An 18148-nucleotide genomic window follows, 5' to 3' on the forward strand; every position below is an offset into this window, starting at 1 on the left:
AGGAGTACAGCTGGGGGTCAAATTAATGCTGGTAATGTGCAGGCTCTCACTGAGCTGCTGCAGTCAGAGACACTTACTAAAAAATAGGACCACAGACTGAGAAAGAACTACATTCCCCAGAGTTCAATATAAAATAAATACTTTCTGTACATGAGAATGCATTGAGTCTAGATTTGAGGAATCAGGCTAAAGAAACCATACCGTGATAATATTCTTTGGGTAATTATAAGAAGGTATCTCCATTCACAATCCTACAGACATGGCATTTCTTTTCCCTAGAAGGCTGAAGTATCTGTGCATATGACCAGGGAAAGAAGCACAGAGTATTTAACTGTCAAAAGAAAGAATGTAGAGTTATGAAATCTATTTGCGTGAGACACAGTAGGGGCCATAAAACCAAAGAAAAGCAAGCAAAGAAAGACAGGCATCAGGAGACCTGTGTCCTAGACCCCAGCACTATAACTCACTTCCTGGATGAGCCAATTTGTATCTTGCACTTCTGTGAGAACAATAAAAGGGATAGAACTAAGTCGGTTTGTAGGGCTCTTTAATATGCACAGCTCAAGTGAAACTGTATCAGTAGTCAACCAGAACAGGGGGATCAGGTGTACGCCCCGTGTGCATGAGAGATCTCCTTAGTAGAACAGAAAAAAACTTCTTCACTTTCAAAATAACTGTAAGATCATGTCACCTATGTAAATGATACCATGAGACTCAACCTTCAAAGAGCCAAATCTAGCATACAGTCAATGAATTTACCGGAAGCCAACTCCATTCTGAGTAAAATACACAATGTCCCATCACAATCATCTACTCCCAAATAAGCAATAAGAATACAGATATGTGTACAAGTAGGTACATGTCCATAGGGTATGTGTGCATATGTCTATGTGTAGGCATGTAAATATGTATAGTTATGTGTACATATGCACACATATGTTATGTGACAATACAGTTATGTGTACATATGTGTGCATATGTACATGTGCATGCATGTATGGATGTGTGTTCGTTTACACATGGAGCAAACATGGACTGCTGTCACACACTTCTTTGTTTTCTATTTTAGCTCACAGTCCCTCCTCTAAACCTCTAGTGCCGACAGATCCCTTAATTTTTAGCTAAGATGTAGGAGCAAGGGAGCGGTCCAGCAAGTTGCCTACACAGGCTCATCTCTAGAAAGGCTTCTTTAACCACTCTCAGCTTTCTCCCCATCTCCCTTCTTGAAGATCCAGCAGAACCTCTTAAGCATCTTCTTTTTTTATTATTTTTAATTATACTTAATTTACTTTGTATCCCCCCTCTAGTTCCCTCCCTCCTCCCCTCCCAACCCCTCCCCCCTTCTCCACACACTCCCCTCCCCAAGTCCACTGGTAAGGGAGGGTTTCTGTTTCTTCCTTCTGATCCTAGTCTGTTAAGTCTCATCAGGAGTGGCTGCATTGTCTTCCTCTGTGGCCTGGTAAGGCTGTTCCCCACTCAGGGGGAGGTGATCAAAGAGCAGGCCAATCAGTTCATGTCAGAGGCAGTCCCTGTTCCCATTACTATGGAACCCACTTGGACACTGAACTGCCATGGGCTACATCTGTGTAGGGGTTCTAGGTTATCTCCATTAAGCATCTTCTTACTGTAAAACACAGAGATGAAAACAAACCACAATTGCAGCAAGTGACTGCCTCTGACTGGCTGAGATAGAATAAAAGATTGAGGATTTTGATGCTAATCTCCTTTCCTGCTCTCACAGTTTAACATACACCATCTACTGTCAATACACTTTCAAAGTAAGGAAACACACAAGGGATTGCCAGAGACCAACAAAAGGCCAGTCCACAAAGGTAGGTGATAAAAATAAAGAAGGAATTCTAAGAGGAAAAAAAAAACCCACAGGAAAGAATGCCAAATATAAATGGATTCATAGAGGAAATGTGTACCTGAGGGGTAGGGTTTTGGACTTAGAGGGAACTAAGTATATGTGGGGTTAGGTTTGCACATGGCAACAGGTGTATCTGGGAAGGACAGTGAGGACAGAACATCGCCAGGAAAACACCAGATCACCATGACCAGGATCAATGCAGCCAGGTGACCTTGGGGTGCAGAAGGCAGCAGGGCTTACAGTCACCATGGAGTAAAACTGATTGTAAGGCTGGAAAATGATCCACTACAATGCTTTCAGAAGATCTTTCAGACCATGGTAACCAGACCCACACAAAGCAGTAGGCTCTAATCTGGGACCTATGAGCATATCCATGCCACTCCTTTCCTAAATCCTGACATATCATGCATTTTATACAGGAATGAAGATCTGGACAACTTATTAGATTGTCAGAATGCCTCCATTTAACCTCCATCACACCTCTATGCAACACAGAAAAATGAGTTCAGAGAAGAAAGCACTGCTTGTTGTCCTTATAGTCTATCCTAGTTAGGGTTGCTATTGCTGTGATCAAACACATGACCAAAAGCCAAGATGGAAAGGAAAGCAGTTATTTAGCTTACTTCTACATCCTAGTGCATCACTGAAGACAGTCAGAACGGGGACTCAAACACGGCAGAAACCTGGAGGCAGGAGCAGAGGTCGTGGAGGAGCTGCTTACAGGCTTGCTCTTCAAGGACTGGTTAGCCTGCTTTCTTATATAACTGAGGGCTGCCAGCCCAAGGGCAGCACTACCCACAATAAGCTGGGCTCTCTCCCAGGGATCTCTAAGAAAATGCCCTACAGGACTACCAACAGTCTGATCTTATGGAGCACTCTCTCAACGGAGGCTCCCTCCTATCTGTAACTCTAAAAACTAGCCAGCACAAGGTCTTCTTACTGCTTGAATGGGACAGATTAGCAGACGGTAAACTAGAGGAAAGCAGCAGCTATGTGACACCAGTTTAGGTGGCCGATGTCATCAGGGAACTGAGGAAGAGCTCCAAGGGCAACCCTCTGCTTTTCTCTTTGGATGGTACTATAAAGAGAGGCTTTTATAGATGATAAAGGTGTGGCTACCACATCCAAGCTTTACCTACATTGTCTTACAACAATCACCTTATGCCAAATAAAAATTAAACTCTCCCATTTGACTAAAATGTACCTATATTACTCGAAATACTTCTTTAAGGAATTAATCAGATTAAGTATGACTAATTCTTAATGATAACACCAACAGACTTAAATAAATACAAAAATTATACTTTTTGTAGCCAAGGCCAGCCTCAAATACAATAAATATCCAAGACTACCTTTTAATTCCCGAGCTCCTATCTCTACTTCCTAAGAGCTGGGACCACAGGTGTAAGCACTGTACCTGGTTGAGATATTTCTTAAATGAAATATCAAAAATCCATGTTTTATTACTACTTTATTATTATTAATTACAATTTATTCACTTTGTATCCTGGCTGTAGGCCCCTCTCATCTCCTCCTGGTCCCACCCTCCCTCCCTTTTTTCCCACTATGCCCCTCTCCTAGTCCACTGATAGGGGAGGTCCTCTTCCCCTACTATCTGACCCTATCCTATCAGGTCTCATCAGGACTCTCTGGATCCTCTTCCTCTGTGGCCTAGTAAGGCCACCCTTGCCAGGAGGATGTGATCAAAGAGCAAGCAACCACGTTCATGCCAATGACTGCCTCTGTTCCCCTTACTAGGGAACCCCCGTGGAGAGTGAGCTGTTCATGGGCTACAACTGAGGGGTCTATGTCCTCTCCATGCATGGTCTTTGGTTTAACCACTTCTTAAATATAAGACTAATTACTTGATATTTCTTAAAATTAATATTTAATATCAGCCCCAACGGAGGTTGAAAAAAAAGGAACACACCTTTGTCATCTTCTCTCCTTTCTACCCAAAGCAGTTCTGGCTTTTGATCCTACAATTAAATTTAATTTGTTATTGAGAAACATGAACCACAAAAGCTGTAGCTTTAACAAGCATTTTCAGAGATATTTACCATTTGAAATGTCCACCTTGTAAGGAAAGCATTGAAAAAGACTTGAGATTCTGCTTACTAACGTACACCAACAACAACGACAAAGCTCAAAACAAACAAAACAAAGATGCGCACTAAAGACTAATGGTCTCCCAAGCGTATGGTAAGGTGGTAATTACCTCAGGCTTCCAAGGGGCTTACTGCCCTGAGGTACACTCCACTTTGATGGTACATTGCTATTTTTGGCTGAGCATCTGATATCACCTAGTAAGCTTTCCCTTCTTGGCATCTCAACAACCTACCCATGCTAACCATGCTTACATTTTGCCTCGATGACAGCAGCAGACATCTTACCGTGATGGCTTCAGCTCTGCTGTTCTGGAAGTCTATACCAGACAAGAAGCACCTCTTAAGTGACTTCATGTGGCACATCCATAAAGTCTCCCGAGTGAGGGGATGGTATCTCACTGCAAGGCCCAATGTGCAAGAAACAGCTTGTCTTCTGTTTCCTGAAATTCCCCTAGTCAGCAAGGCTGGCTTCTAAGTATTGCTCAAACAGGGTAACAGCATGTTTCTGGGACTTAGCTGGTGTTACAGTAAGGAGAGCTAAGCTTCAGGTTGCCTCTGACCTCCACGTCACCATGCATACTTCCTCGCGCCTGCCACTGAAAACAGTCTTTTCTGGCTCCAGCTCACGAAGCGGAGGTGGCGTCCTAGAGCACTGTACACTCCATGAAACGCTATCACGCCTCGGCTCAGCATTCAAGCCTCTGTTCTCCTCCTCCAGGTACACCGTTATTTGCTCAGATATTTTGTTCAGTACTCTCTATCCAAGTTTCAGTGGTTCTTTGAGATTCAACTCCCTCTATCTTCTGTCCCTAGGCAATTTCAATCAAAAATTCTATTCTAGGCTCAGAGTCCATGTGCTATAAACACACACTATCCCTCTCTGGACAGCTTCTTGTGAACATTTTAAAGCCAACTCAGATCTAGTGTGCTTTAACCACATGGTTGTGGGGAGCAGCACTCTCCAGTACAAATCCGCCTCCACCATGCTTGTCTACAGAATGGCCTGCTGCTCACAACGGAGGGTCTCCAGGTTTTTCTCCTTTATCCCCACCAGTCAACTGATCACCAAAACCCTGAAAATGTCACCTTCTAAGCAGTCCTTAAAGAATTACCTTCGGTCGGCTATCCCCACCTCTCTAGGCTGATCAACTACCAGTCTCTATGATCTGAACCTGAGCAGTGGACACCAGTGTGTTCCTATAAGTAGTATAGTATAGGAACCCTGAGTACAGGGTTCTCCCACAGCCAGAAGCCACCATTGCTCACTTGTCTTTCCCAAGTGGCTTCTCACTGTGTTTAGGACACAAGGTGTGGGTTTGCTGCTGTCCCTTTCTCCTCCTGAACTTCTCAGACATCTTCAGACCCTAGTGGCACTGCCTAAGAACAGGTCGACAGCATCCTGTGCTTTACATTTCTCATAACACCTTGAGCCTCGCCTCAGCATTCGCTGTCACTGTCATTCCACCCTCCTGAGTGAGCTAATCTGATGAATGCATTTCTCGTTCACCAGCATATCAGCTGGGTGATGACAAGGACCTGTTTTCCTCACCGCTGAATCATCAGCACCTGGCACAGGGCCTAACACGTAGCCAGCCAGTATCTATGTGCCAAATGAGCATTCCTGACAGAATATTCCTAAAGAGAGAGGTGGCAATGTAGAAGCACCAACAATGGCATATTGAAGAAGCAACAGCAGCCCAGAAATACTTCCCTAATAGTCATCCTGACATGAGACCACAGTCACATGGCTAACAAACACAGTTTGGACTCTTCAGACACAAATGTCTTTAGCATGACTTATTAAGTGCTGGAAATTGTAGAGGGAGGTCAAGGAAGCTTGCCTCTGTTCTCATCACCCATATATGGATAACCAGAAGGATGAAGTCTCTCCTGTGATGACTCATTAGCACCCCGGACATGCCCTGTTTTATTTTGGAAGAACTAGAACACTAGTGGGAAAACTTTACTTACCAGGTGACAATTTGTACCACACACTGAACAATGAAACTTATGCACAATATTATACTTCAACCACATGATCACGCTACAGAGCATAAAAGAGGGATTCTAGGGTTCTATGAAATCAGGCATTCTCCTATGACAACCAGCAGTGGGAACAACCAATCCCTGCTTTTCCAGTTGCTTCACAGCCATTCCAATGAGGCCCACTGCTAGCAAGGGTGAAAGGTAAAGCCAACGGGCTGTATAAGAAGCTGTAGATCCCAAACTGGGTCCTGTAACAGCTACACAGCTTGACATGTTTGCTGAGAATTGCCGAAGTATGTACAATGGAGGTGCTTTGGCACATATAAAACCATGAGCCTGTTTTTTAAGTGTTAAAAGTTGTGAGGAAAAGTAAACAGAAAGATTAATCCAGAATAGAGGGCTGGGGAGGTGGAAAGGCTGAAAATTTAAATAGAAAATGATAAGTGAGCAGAGACCAGAAGGTGAGGCGTTGAGCCAGGGTGGACAGGGAACAGCTGGTGCTGCAAGCTCAGGGAACTTTGTACTATGATGCACCGGGTCCCAGGGACATGATGGGTTATGGAGAAGCAAGGGACAGATGACATAGGCAATACCAGCTCTTGGGATGGAATCTGTTACAGTTTTTGACAATAAAACAACAAAATTTAACTTGGGTATCAGAGATCACATTGACAGCTATTGAGAAGAGTGAATGGGAGGCAGAGAGGACTTTCCATTTCAGCAAGCGATGAGGATGCTCACTGAGGGCAGGGGATTGTGGTGGGAAGCCAGAATAAATGGTCAGATTTTGTGTACATGCTGAGAGAAGTGCCAAGAGAACTGCTTGAGGTGTAGGATGTAGGACGGAAATGAAAGAGAACAAAACAGAAAACAGCAACAAACCCACAAGGATTATTCTAGATGTGGAGCATAATCCCACAAAGATGGGAAAGAGCTGACGAAGTGTGGACTTGGAGTAAAAGGAAATCTAAAGCAGGTACAACAAATTTTGCCACTAAGATGTTGGTTAATTTTGGTGTATTTCTTTTAAATACCACCTTTATGAGCTGAGCATGGTGGTACACACCTTTGATCCCAACATTTAGGGGGCAAAGACAGGCAGATCCCGAGTTCCAACCTGATCTACACAGATAGTTCCAAGCCATCTAGAGCTACACAGTAAGACCTTGTCTCAAAAACGAAACAAGAGCACTTTCCCTATAGAGTAAGTTTCCTGCTGACACAATCATTAAGTGCTTTAGAGAAATGAATGGCCATGCAAAATATAGAAACACCCATTTAATTCCTTGCTTCTTAGCCTTCCTTTTTCTCATGGGACTCCTAAGTCCCTTCCTTTCTTATAACTCCTTGTATTTATAATGACATTAGACTTAATGTGCTTGGAAAGGTCTCACCGCTGGTTCATAACCCTCAAATAAACATGCAGTGACACCAAATGGCAGCTTCTCATCCCTCAGCAAATCTCTTAAAGGGAGCTGGGAAGCTGGGAAAGGGCTTACTGAATGGTGGAATAATATGAGTGAAATCCACAGAGGAACATTTCAAGCAGGGCCAGATTCAAGGTTCATCTGTTTTGTGAATTGCATCTCAGGAGAAAGACGCTATGAAGATATGAAGGTTAAAATGGCCTCCCTTTCTGTTAGTTTGAATCACACCTCCTGCAGTCTCATGATGTAAAACAGAATCCTTTCTTGCACTTCCAGGTGTATTCATGTGTTCCATTCTCTCTTATTTATTCAGTGCATTAGGCTACTGGGCCCTGTGTGGTCATCATAATTAATGCGCAAGTTAGAAGCACACATTAGACTCAGCAGCTGTGCCCTGGATATTACTTCCTATAATTTGGCCAAAAAGATGATTTGAGCAGAATGGTTGCTGCTGATCACTTAATGAGAAAGCAGCCTCAAAATCACTGATGTAAATGATGTTTCACAGTTACTCTTCTGTCCTCACTCTTTGTCTCTTTTATTTTCTCCTTCGGCTGTCCTTGCCACAAATGGAAAAACCCAGCCTAAACTCCACACATGCCATTTTACCTGATATTCTAGAATGGAAAAGCAGCTTAAATAAGAACAATTCCAGGTTGGAAATGCTGTTCCTCCTGTCAAAAATTTTTTCCTCAATTAAAAAACAAAACAGAACACGGAAACAACAACAAAAACAGTATTAAAGCTTTCCTGTAAGATGAGTTGAACTTGTTTGTACTTAACCCAATGAAAGTCACCCCAACAGTTGGAATAATGATTCAGTTCCCAGGGACAGATACACATGTGACATCCACTCTCCCCTCACACAGCCACACTCAGAATAATAATAATAAAATGACTTCTAGGAAGTTCCAGTCGCCAACATCTTATCAATTACACCCTTGATAATTTCTGTGAATGTATGAAATTCACTTCCTTTCATGGGTGGGCTAATGGCAAAGATTCTTTTTTTTTTTCTTAACTGTATCTCAGTGCTTAATAATTACCTCCTCAAATGTGACTATTTAAAGAAGATGGTTTGAGACTTCCATAAAATAAAAAGCAAACTGTAGTCTGAAAACTAGAGACCGCTCCCAAAGAAGCTTTTGCATCTGCCCTGTCCCCCAGCACTTCACAGCCTACCTGTTAATCAATGACTCACAGCATTTCATCTACTGCAGAGACAGCATTCTCCAGCCAGCTTATGTAATGCTATATAATCACCATCCATGCAATAACACCAAAATAGAAACAGAATAAAAGCCATTTGATTTTATCTCACACAGAAACATGTGTCTTAAAAACCAATCTAATCACCATCCAGATAACATAATGATATTTACATGAATGCTCTTTGCAGCAATCTGTTTGCTAAGTTGTTCAGAATTTGAGTAGAGAACTAAAACCTGTTTCATAGTGAAGATGTTAATGACACATCATGACTTCAGACCCCATAGGGTTAGGGTTAGTACTGGCTGCCTGAGCACCCAGAGAGCTGTGTGACCGGCTTAGAGTATTTTGTTGTTGATATTGCTGCTGCTGCAAGTCTAAATGACCAGAAAATAAAGAGACAGATCTGGTAGTCGGGCTGATCCTGGAGCAACAAGAATAAGAAACAAGAGTGTCCACAGGCCCTACACCAGCTACCAGCTGAAGCCACCCATAATCTCAGGATGGATGGCTGGGGTGATCATGAAGTCCTACTGTTGGCAGAGGAGCTACTGGGAGTTGATAGCTACTAGGAGAGAGAGAGAGAGAGAGAGAGAGAGTCAGATTTCTTCAAGAATGCAGGCCCCCGGAAGCCACTCATACTCCAATAGATGGTCCTATACCCAAACACATACAAGCAGTACAAAGTGGACTTGGTGGCTTAAAACAAAAAGAAAAAGGGCACATAAAGTTGGGAAGGAAAAGTGGGCATGAGACGGGAGGCACTGGAGGCAAAGGAATGACAGGCAGACTTCTTCAAAACATATGATGTGCGAGTGTAAAACCCTCAAACAGTAAAGACAGGACCCGCGTGAGTGCAGTTTGCTGTGCCCAACAATGGCTCCCAAGTTAGCACTCCTCACAGGCCCACTTGAAGTGTTTTCAGTACACAAATGATTCCATACCAGCATAGACTCTGACACAGTGCATACATGGGATGTAGGGACCTTGCTTTAAAACAGCCGTGGGTCATTCTGAAGGTCAGCTTGGTCCCAAATCTCACACTGGACTTGTCCGTAGAATAGTGGCAAACACACAGTGATGACTAGTCAGAAGTTACCAGAGACTTTTTAACATAAAGAGAACATATAAATTGGTTCCTATAAGCCATAGTGGGAAAGCAGCACACCTCTTATTCCAACAAAGAGCAAGCAGCAGAGGGTGTGTCCCAAGTCTCCAGGCAGAGTGAGCTTATCTTGCTCTCCATACTAACCCAACTGTGCCCACCCAAGCCTTCCTCTGCCCTCCAAACAACATGAGCAGCAGGGGCCTGTGGACTTTGTCCAGGAACCCAAGCAACCACAGAGCTGAAAGCCTTAAGCCAAATGCCTTATTAACTGTGGTCCTGAGCTGCAGAGACCTTGACAGTCCAGCAACAAATGAACTGCAAACTGGCGGAATAACATGAAACAGAATTAGAAAGAACCGGACAACTGACAACTATGAGGATTATGAGGTCAGAAGAAAAAAGCTAAAGAAAAAGAAAAGAAATGTACCAGAAAGTAGTATCGTGATACTAAGACTCACAAATTAGAATTTCAGTAAAAAGCCAAGTTAAATGCTCAATAGGAAAAGCTTGAACTGTGTTGTGGGTTTCTCAGATGGCATTTCATCGATGAGGAAACCCTATCTGCAGCTGACAGTAAATACCCTGAGAAATGAGAAACGGCCGTGACTTAAAGCCAATGCCAGTAAGCCCAAATAAAACCAGCTTGCAGATGAGAAGCCCAAAATTACTTGGGCTTTGAAATCTCAAAATAAAGTAAAAAGAAAAGAAAAGAAAAGAAAAACAGTCCTATCAGCTGAAGGACATCAAACTAGAAAAGGCTAGAAAGTACACTATGCTAAAAAGTTATTTGGTTACATTGACATCACTGCCTTGAAAACTGCATGTTCAAGTCTCCTTTCACAAAACACCGAAAAGGGTAAATGAGGAAGCAAGTTTCAAAGATACACTCAACCAAAATTAATTTCTTCAAATCAGATCTATACCTCAATTTTAATCCTAAATTTCCAAAGCGATAACCATAGCTCTCCTAGAGAGGAGCTGAAAACAAACTCACTATTTTCACATTTCCAGTAGGCCTTTCCCTTGCTCTACCACCATTTTATAAGTCTGGTGGTTGGTGTATTTGACATGAGCAGATGACCCACACCCCTGTCCTCTTAGCCCCTATCTTCACCACACTCCTCACCCCACTATAATTAACATATATTATATGATTTTTAAACCCTCTTTCCTGCCAGGCATTACTGTGCGCACCTTTAATCCCAGCACTAGGAAGGCAGAGGCAGGTGGATCTCTGTGTGCTCTGGGTCAGCCTGGTGTACCTACTGAGTTCCAGGTCAGCCTGGGCTACATAATGAGACCATGTCTCAAAGAAACATCTAGATTTGCAAAGAAACCATAAAGATTTCCTTTGTCAAAAGTTGTTTATTTACGCTTTAAACTTTATGTGTATGAGTGTTTTATCTACATGTATGTATGTGTATGAGGTATATGTCTGGTGCCCTCAGAGGCCCAAATCCCCTGAGTCTAGTGTTAAATGTTACAGACAGTCGTGATCTGCTCTGTGGGTGCTGTGAAGCAAACCCAGGTCCTCTGAAAGGGAAATAAGTACTTTTAAACACTGAGCCATCTCTCTAGCACCTTTATCTTTGAATCAAGGCCTATGTATCCCAAACGGTCTCAAAATCGCTAAGGATGATCTTGAATGCCTGCTACCCCTGCCTCTGAAGTGCCGGGATAACAGACAGACACCACAACCTATTTAGGTGGTACTGGAGTTGAATCCAGGGCATCAAGTATGCTAGACAAGCATTCCACTAACTCATCAACATCCCCAGCCCCAAAGAATAACTCTTATCCTTAACAATTTCCTACAACAATTTTCTCTTATTTTAGGTACATAAACTGATGTTACTTAAAAACTCCCCCAAACACGTATGAATGAAACTGTAACACTCGTAAAACCCCGAAATAAACGAATGCATGCACACATGCACGCCAGATACAGGCAGAGCACACGTGGCGCAAGAAATGATCTTTCACAGTCGGCCGAGTGATGGAAACAGAACTTGGCTTGGCCTGTGGGTTCCTAAAATGTTTTACTAAGGGTAATTTCCTTCAAATGTCCACAGAAAATCACTACTACAAGATCTAGCAGCGAGCTGTGCTAGCTGATCCCACTGTCGTCCGCACTGACCCCAAGCCCACAAACGGGGCAGTAACCTTGGGTGCATTCCTAGGTAAGCAGGACCCAAATGGTGTGTAAAAGGCAGAAAAATTACCCCGCCACTTTCCTCCAAGGATGAGGGATCCCTGCCTGAGGGGCTGGGAAGAAAAAGAAGCCGGTAAAGCAGAGAGAAAGGCAGACCTAACCAGAAAGTGTTCTCTGTGGGAAAAGAGTAATGCCAAGACTTGAAAGAAAATTTGGGGATTTTTTTTTCTTTGAGTTGTAAAGTTTTTGACCTTTTCATAAATTTTACATAATTCGGCATGAAAGGAAATCTCTAGTTGCCTAGAAAAATGCAAACAACCAGAATCTGAGTGGCGGAAGGGCAACTATACCCGCCAGGTCTTTCTGCGTGTTTTGTTTTGTTTTTTTTTTTTTTTTTTTTTCCACAGATAGGGACCCATCAAGAGCTCTTGCATCAAGAGTCCCCTAGTGGTATCCACTGAGAAGAAACCTGGCCTCTCCTCCTTTTCCCAGGGAGATGTAGCCCTAGCAACTGCACAACAGACCAGATGGGCAAGTCACATCACCCTGTTAGCGGACACCATTAACCCCAGGACGTGCTCCTTTCCCTGGGAGGACACTGGGGGAGCCCACCCACGCGGAACCCTGGAGACTTGCTCCTCTCCCCAGGATGGCACTCATTCCTCAGACTGAGGCACTCCTTACAAGGCACATGAAATCTGAGAGTACTCCACATGAGTCTGCAGGGGGGAGGAAGGCATTGGGGGAGGGAGAGAGTTGAGAAGTACTGGCTCTTTATTGTGTGCCATGGACCATGTTGGACACTTCACTGCACACTTTATAATTTGAGGACAGCTCTGTGATGAGTTCCCAGAGTGTTATTTAGATTCAACCGTTCGGAATATAATCCTTAAAGCACCTTTGGGTGGGACTTTTGGGAGAAAATTAGGGTGAAATGAGATTTTAAGATGAGGAGCCCCATAACCACATTAGCAGTCAAGAAAAGAAAAGAAAAGAAAAGAAAAGAAAAGAAAAGAAAAGAAAGCCACCAGAAGAGACCCTGGAACTAGTATGCTTGCTCAGCAACACCATGTGATGACCTCAGCAGTGACAGGATGCAGCAGGAGGGGCCTCACTGGATTTCAGTACCAGGCTGTTGGACTTCCTAATCTCTAAAACCATTACTGAAAAAACACCATACTGTGTACATTATTACTCTGCAACATTCCATTATAGGAGAAAGAAAGGAAGGAAAGAAGGACAGAAGGAAGGAAGGAAGGAAGGAAGGAAGGAAGGAAGGAAGGAAGGAAGGAAGGTTAGCATTACCTATAATGTAAGTGACAGAAATCCCATTATAAATGCAGAAATGAGACCCAGAAGGGATATCACTTGATTGTGAATTGCAGAGCCAAAAAGTATCAGATTTAGTATTCAAATCCAGGCTCCAAGACCATGTTCTGGTAGTGTAATCTACCTTGTACTTTCAGTAGCAAGACTGAAATAAATAATACGGCTTCCAGGTAATGACTTTAAATGAGGTATCAGAATTTGTCATAAAAAAAATTGCAGGATGCCTCCTCCACTGCTCTTATTGTCTGTGCCATTAGCATCAAACGTGTTCCCACTGAAGCAATCAGCTAGGGCGGGACTTCTCATCAATACCCTGCATGTCAGATCGGTTGTTCTGACAGGGTGGGGCTGAGGGGAGTGACCCTGCTTCTCAGTTACAGGGACTGGCTCATTTAGATGGAGAGCAGAATGTATTATGCCTCAAATAAATATGTAGAGAAGAACATTAAGAATCCATAAAACTGCCAAAAATTTTCTTTCTTCACTTAAAAGCAGTCTTATTGGGCTTATGAAGGAAAAAGCTATTCTAGACAGACGTATATCTCCTGACGCTTTCTCCATCTGCAGAGTTAATGTGCTTCCAAGTCACGTTGGTAAAACTGTTACTTTAGAATACATTTTTTTAAAACCTTCACCAAAATGTATAGTGCCATATGTGTAAACCAAAATGAAATTAAGCCATCGGTTCACTGAGGCATGCCTATGAAACTGAGCAGAACAAGGGCAGCTACACAAATAGTGACAATAAGGGAAAAGGCCCGTGCTTCCTCCTGCTCAGAGAATTTTAGGTAGCCAATGACTTTTGCAAGGTAGGTCTGGAATAAAGAACCCATTTAGAAATGCCAAGACCAGGAAAAAGATGAATGTAATTAATTCCATCTCTTAACTCCCAGTAAAGAGAAGTAAGATTTCTGGAGTAAATTCTGAAAACAAACTCTGCAAACTGGAAGAAATGTTGCAATAAGAGCACAGGGAGAGAAAAAATAGCTCCAGCTATCTCCACTGTCACCAAAACGCCTAGTTTACCAACGGGCTCTTTGTGATATTAGCTCATAATAATTTACTTGACAGAGGCATCTATGAAGGAAAACTGACTATACAGCTTATACTGTCCATTACGGGAATTAAAGTCCCTCCAACTAAAATTGAATCCCTGTCCTACGTCGCAAGACTCTGCCTTTAAGTGGCGTTTTCTATTTTATTCCATCCTGTTAGCTTGCACCATCGTTCAGCCGCCCTCAGAGCCATCGCCGGTACAGCACTTAATCCAAGCGTAACATCCACAGACTATCACTCATCTCTCAGGTCTCCATTCAAGGACCCTGAAAAAATAATGACCCAACTGGGATCATAATAGGCACTCATTTGTCATAAACGGTTTCCTTATATATTTAAACATTCAAGAGGCCAATATGTAACTCACATTTCTCCTTACTTGCTCCACAGATGAGATGTGCCTTTATAAAAAAATACATCAAACACTGAAATCTTTATCTGAAGGGCTTGGGACAAGGGTCAGTCAGTAAGTAAATGCTTGCTTACTGCATGAGGATTTGAATTCAGAACCTGAATACTGGTGAAAAAAAAAAACAAAACAAACAAAAAAAAAACATGGTCCCAGCAGCGCACTCATAATCCCCCTGGGGAGGTGGATATAATAGGAGGCTCCTGGGGCTTGCCATGTCGCTAGCCTTTCTGAACTGGTGAGCTTCAAGGTCAGTGACATGCCTTGTCTCAAAAAATACAGTGGGTGGGGAGTGAGAGAGGAAGACCCCTACATCTATACACCATACACCTAACACAAGACCAATGCCATGTAAACAGCTGTTATTGACAAGGAACAAAAGTCTCACATGTTCCTACAGACATAATTTTTTTTCCAAATAATTTTGATCTGCAGTCGGTTCAAGAAACGTATAGGTACAGAGGGCCAATTACATTCAACTGACTTTTTATACACCTCTTAGCCCCGTATCAACAAAGAATAGTTCAGAAATTTAAGAAATTTCAAACTATAAATGCTTTTATTTCAACACATTCAAAATTTCTACCATGAGTAGCCTTGACTGTTCTGGAACTCACTTTGTAGACCAGGCTGCCCTCGAACTCAGAGATCTGCCTGCCTCTGCCTCCCAAGTGCTGAGATCAAAGCTATGTGCCAACACCACCTGGCTAACGTAACAGCACCTTACACTCCTTTTCTTCTCTGAGGCATTACTGGAGAGAGATGCAGGAAACCTCAGAAACAAACCTGAACCTGCTGGTTGGGACTGATGGTACACACCTTTGATTTCAGCACTCAGGAGGCAGAGGCAAGTGCATGAGTTCGAGGTCAGCCTGCTCTACATAGTGAGTTCCAGGACAGCCAGGGCTATGTAGAGCTACCCTGTCTTAAAAGCAAACAAACAAAAGAAAAGCAAACAAACAATGGAAAAGAATGGATAGAAAGCATTTACTAAACACTTTAAAACGCCTTAGTCACTTGCATAACAAATTCACGTCATAGAATTGGATAAGACTCCAGTAGTTAAGGACTGTGAACCTGCAGGACACAGATGGCTCAGACATATTTTTAATGTGGTCCTCACAGATTTCTTTCTTTTAAATTAAGGATACACACACACACACACACACACACACACACACACACACACGGTCCTGAGACTTTCAGCTCTGACCTTCTACAAGGTTTGAATTTTGAATCCCTACACTTCACAGTGAGAGCAGCTGCTTGACTTGACAGTGACTGAGAGGAGAAGCTGGAAAGAAATTAACGGAAAGTGTTTTCTAGACTATAATGTCACTGTTCTCCATCATCACTCATTTCCTAGTGCTCTGTGAGCCTCATAACCCCTATTATCCGTCACTACCTGGCTTCCTCTTCCTCAGGTTACTATGTCGTTTGACACAGTTCAAGATCTGCGTTAAAGAATGTCATCTGTCTCCTCAACCCCTCAACGAGAGGTGGAAAATGAATGGATATCAAACGAGAACAAAATGAATTGTTGGATGTCATTGGTTCTGTACTAAGCCATTCTGTGTGTAATGAAAGAATGAAAATAGTGCAAAGTATAATTACTGCACTGTCAAACTCTTCAGGGTCACCCATTAAACATGGGGAAAAAAGAAAAAGAAAAAACTCCATCCTAGGCAATCCAGGTATTAGGGCTCCTGTGAGATCAGGTTTCTGGTGTCTTTCATGGCCTCCTTTCGGGAAAGGATTCTTCCTTACTTCAGAAGAATACAAAATCTTAACGTGACCTCGGAAAGCCGAGGTTCTGGGGCAATAGGGCAGGGCAAGCATTTCATATATCTACCTCCAACAAGATGGAGCTACAACTTCTAATAAATCAGTTAAGTCGGGAGATGGAATGTCATAAACGGGCAGAGGTGATGCAACGACACCTAAGTAACGCTGCAATGAGCACAGACATGTCGGGAAGGCTGTGTGTCCCGAATGCCATCTACACCCTTAGAAATCCACACAGCCCTGTTCCTGTTCTGGCCAGTTTACAACAGAAGAGTTTCCTGCTGTGGGTGCCACAATAAAATCATCGCTAATCTAATACAAGTAAAATGCAAAACAGAACTGGAAATAAGGGGAGAGGGCAGCTTTTAAATTGGATTTATTTTTAAGATCACCAAAATGGGAGTAAATTATAATACAAGGCACAATCCTCTGAAAGACTTATCTGACGGGCCTTAAAAAACAAACAAACAAACAAACAAACAAAAAACCGCATATCGTACATAGTACATTGTCACTTTTTTTAAAGTTGAATAAAACCATTGTCTGAATCCAAATTAACGACTATCAAGTTGCCACAAAGTCCTCAATGTTAATATTATTTTTAAAAAAATCACAATAAATAGGATTTAAGGAAGCATGTATTCCAATATACGTCCCAAGGCTGATGTTTAAACAAGTCTCCTTGGTAACCAGGAAGCATAGTGCATACCGGGTTGGGGGAGGGGATTGCAACTCTAGGTTGGTAGAATAAGTAACCGGAGTAATAGTAATTGCTCCCGCTAGCCGACGCCAGCAGAGGTTGCATCCCCTGAAATGCAAGTCCAGGTCTTCCCGGGTCTGGTGCATCCGCAGCCTCCCGCCCTCTCCCTTGGGTCTGCAGGCACTAATTCCGAACCCGTCACAAGGAGAGAGGCTGGCTTACCCGATGCTGGGAAGAGCAGTCTTATGGGCTGGATACCCAGGGGAGGCGGCGGGCACCTGGCAGCCTCCTGGTCTCGTGGAAACTGCAGCAGAGCCCGTCTGCCCGGCCGGGGCTGCAGCAGAGATGCTCGCGCGCTCCGGGCTGGTGGAAGCGAGCGGCTGTGCGCGCTCCCCCGCGCGCTCCCGAGCTTCCGCGGGGAAACCGTGTCCGCGGAAGGGCTCTGCCAGCCAGCCAGCCCAGCGCGGCCCGGCCGGCTCTGCCCTCCCAGCCGCCGGCCTCCGCCACCCGGCGCAGCCGCTCCGCCCTCCCGGCGCTGCGCGCCCCCGCCCCGCCGCGGCCACCCGCGACACGCGCGCTCCCCGGAAGTCCCCGTCTCCGCGCTCCCGCACCCGAGCCGACAGCCGCGGCTCACACGCACGGCGTGAGGCTCCCGCAGGCCTCTGCAGCTGTGCACAGGGCTGCAACCCTGCACCCCGTCCCAGCGCCCCGAGGCTGGAAGCACTGAGCCTGCAGGTGCCACCTCCCTCCCGGAGCGCGCCCCGCTGTCCCTGACCAGGCTGACTTGTTCAGATGCCCTAGCCCAGAATGGATCTGCTGGGGCCTCCTGAGAATTCATGACCACACACCTTTGTGGACACGTGTGGACAACTTGTTAAGAAGCCACAGCGGGCACAGGCCGACTGGAGTCCTGAGCCTGAAGAGGAAGAGTATTTGATTACCACCGATCAGCAATAAAACCATTGACACCACTGTTGAATTAGCTTGGCATACTTGTGGTCACTGTGTC

At 43.9% G+C, this 18148-nt stretch overlaps 1 protein-coding gene across 3 annotated transcripts in view; it reads right to left on the minus strand.

Annotated features, from left to right (window-relative positions):
• The window catches only part of Klhl32 (kelch like family member 32), a 210721-nt gene extending 193057 nt beyond the window's left edge, over positions 1-17664 (minus strand). The window contains exon 1 of one of the 3 annotated variants that reach the window (XM_060386069.1): positions 17362-17663. The gene's annotated coding sequence lies outside the window, so the exon portion shown is untranslated. Of the gene's footprint in view, positions 1-17361 lie in introns of all 3 variants that reach the window. The other 2 variants (XM_060386068.1, XM_060386072.1) reach the window with 2 other exon arrangements.
• Between the last annotated feature and the right edge of the window lie 484 nt (positions 17665-18148).

This window comes from Meriones unguiculatus, chromosome 6 (genome assembly GCF_030254825.1).
Source record: "Meriones unguiculatus strain TT.TT164.6M chromosome 6, Bangor_MerUng_6.1, whole genome shotgun sequence".
In the NCBI taxonomy this organism is placed as follows: Eukaryota; Metazoa; Chordata; class Mammalia; order Rodentia; family Muridae; genus Meriones; species Meriones unguiculatus.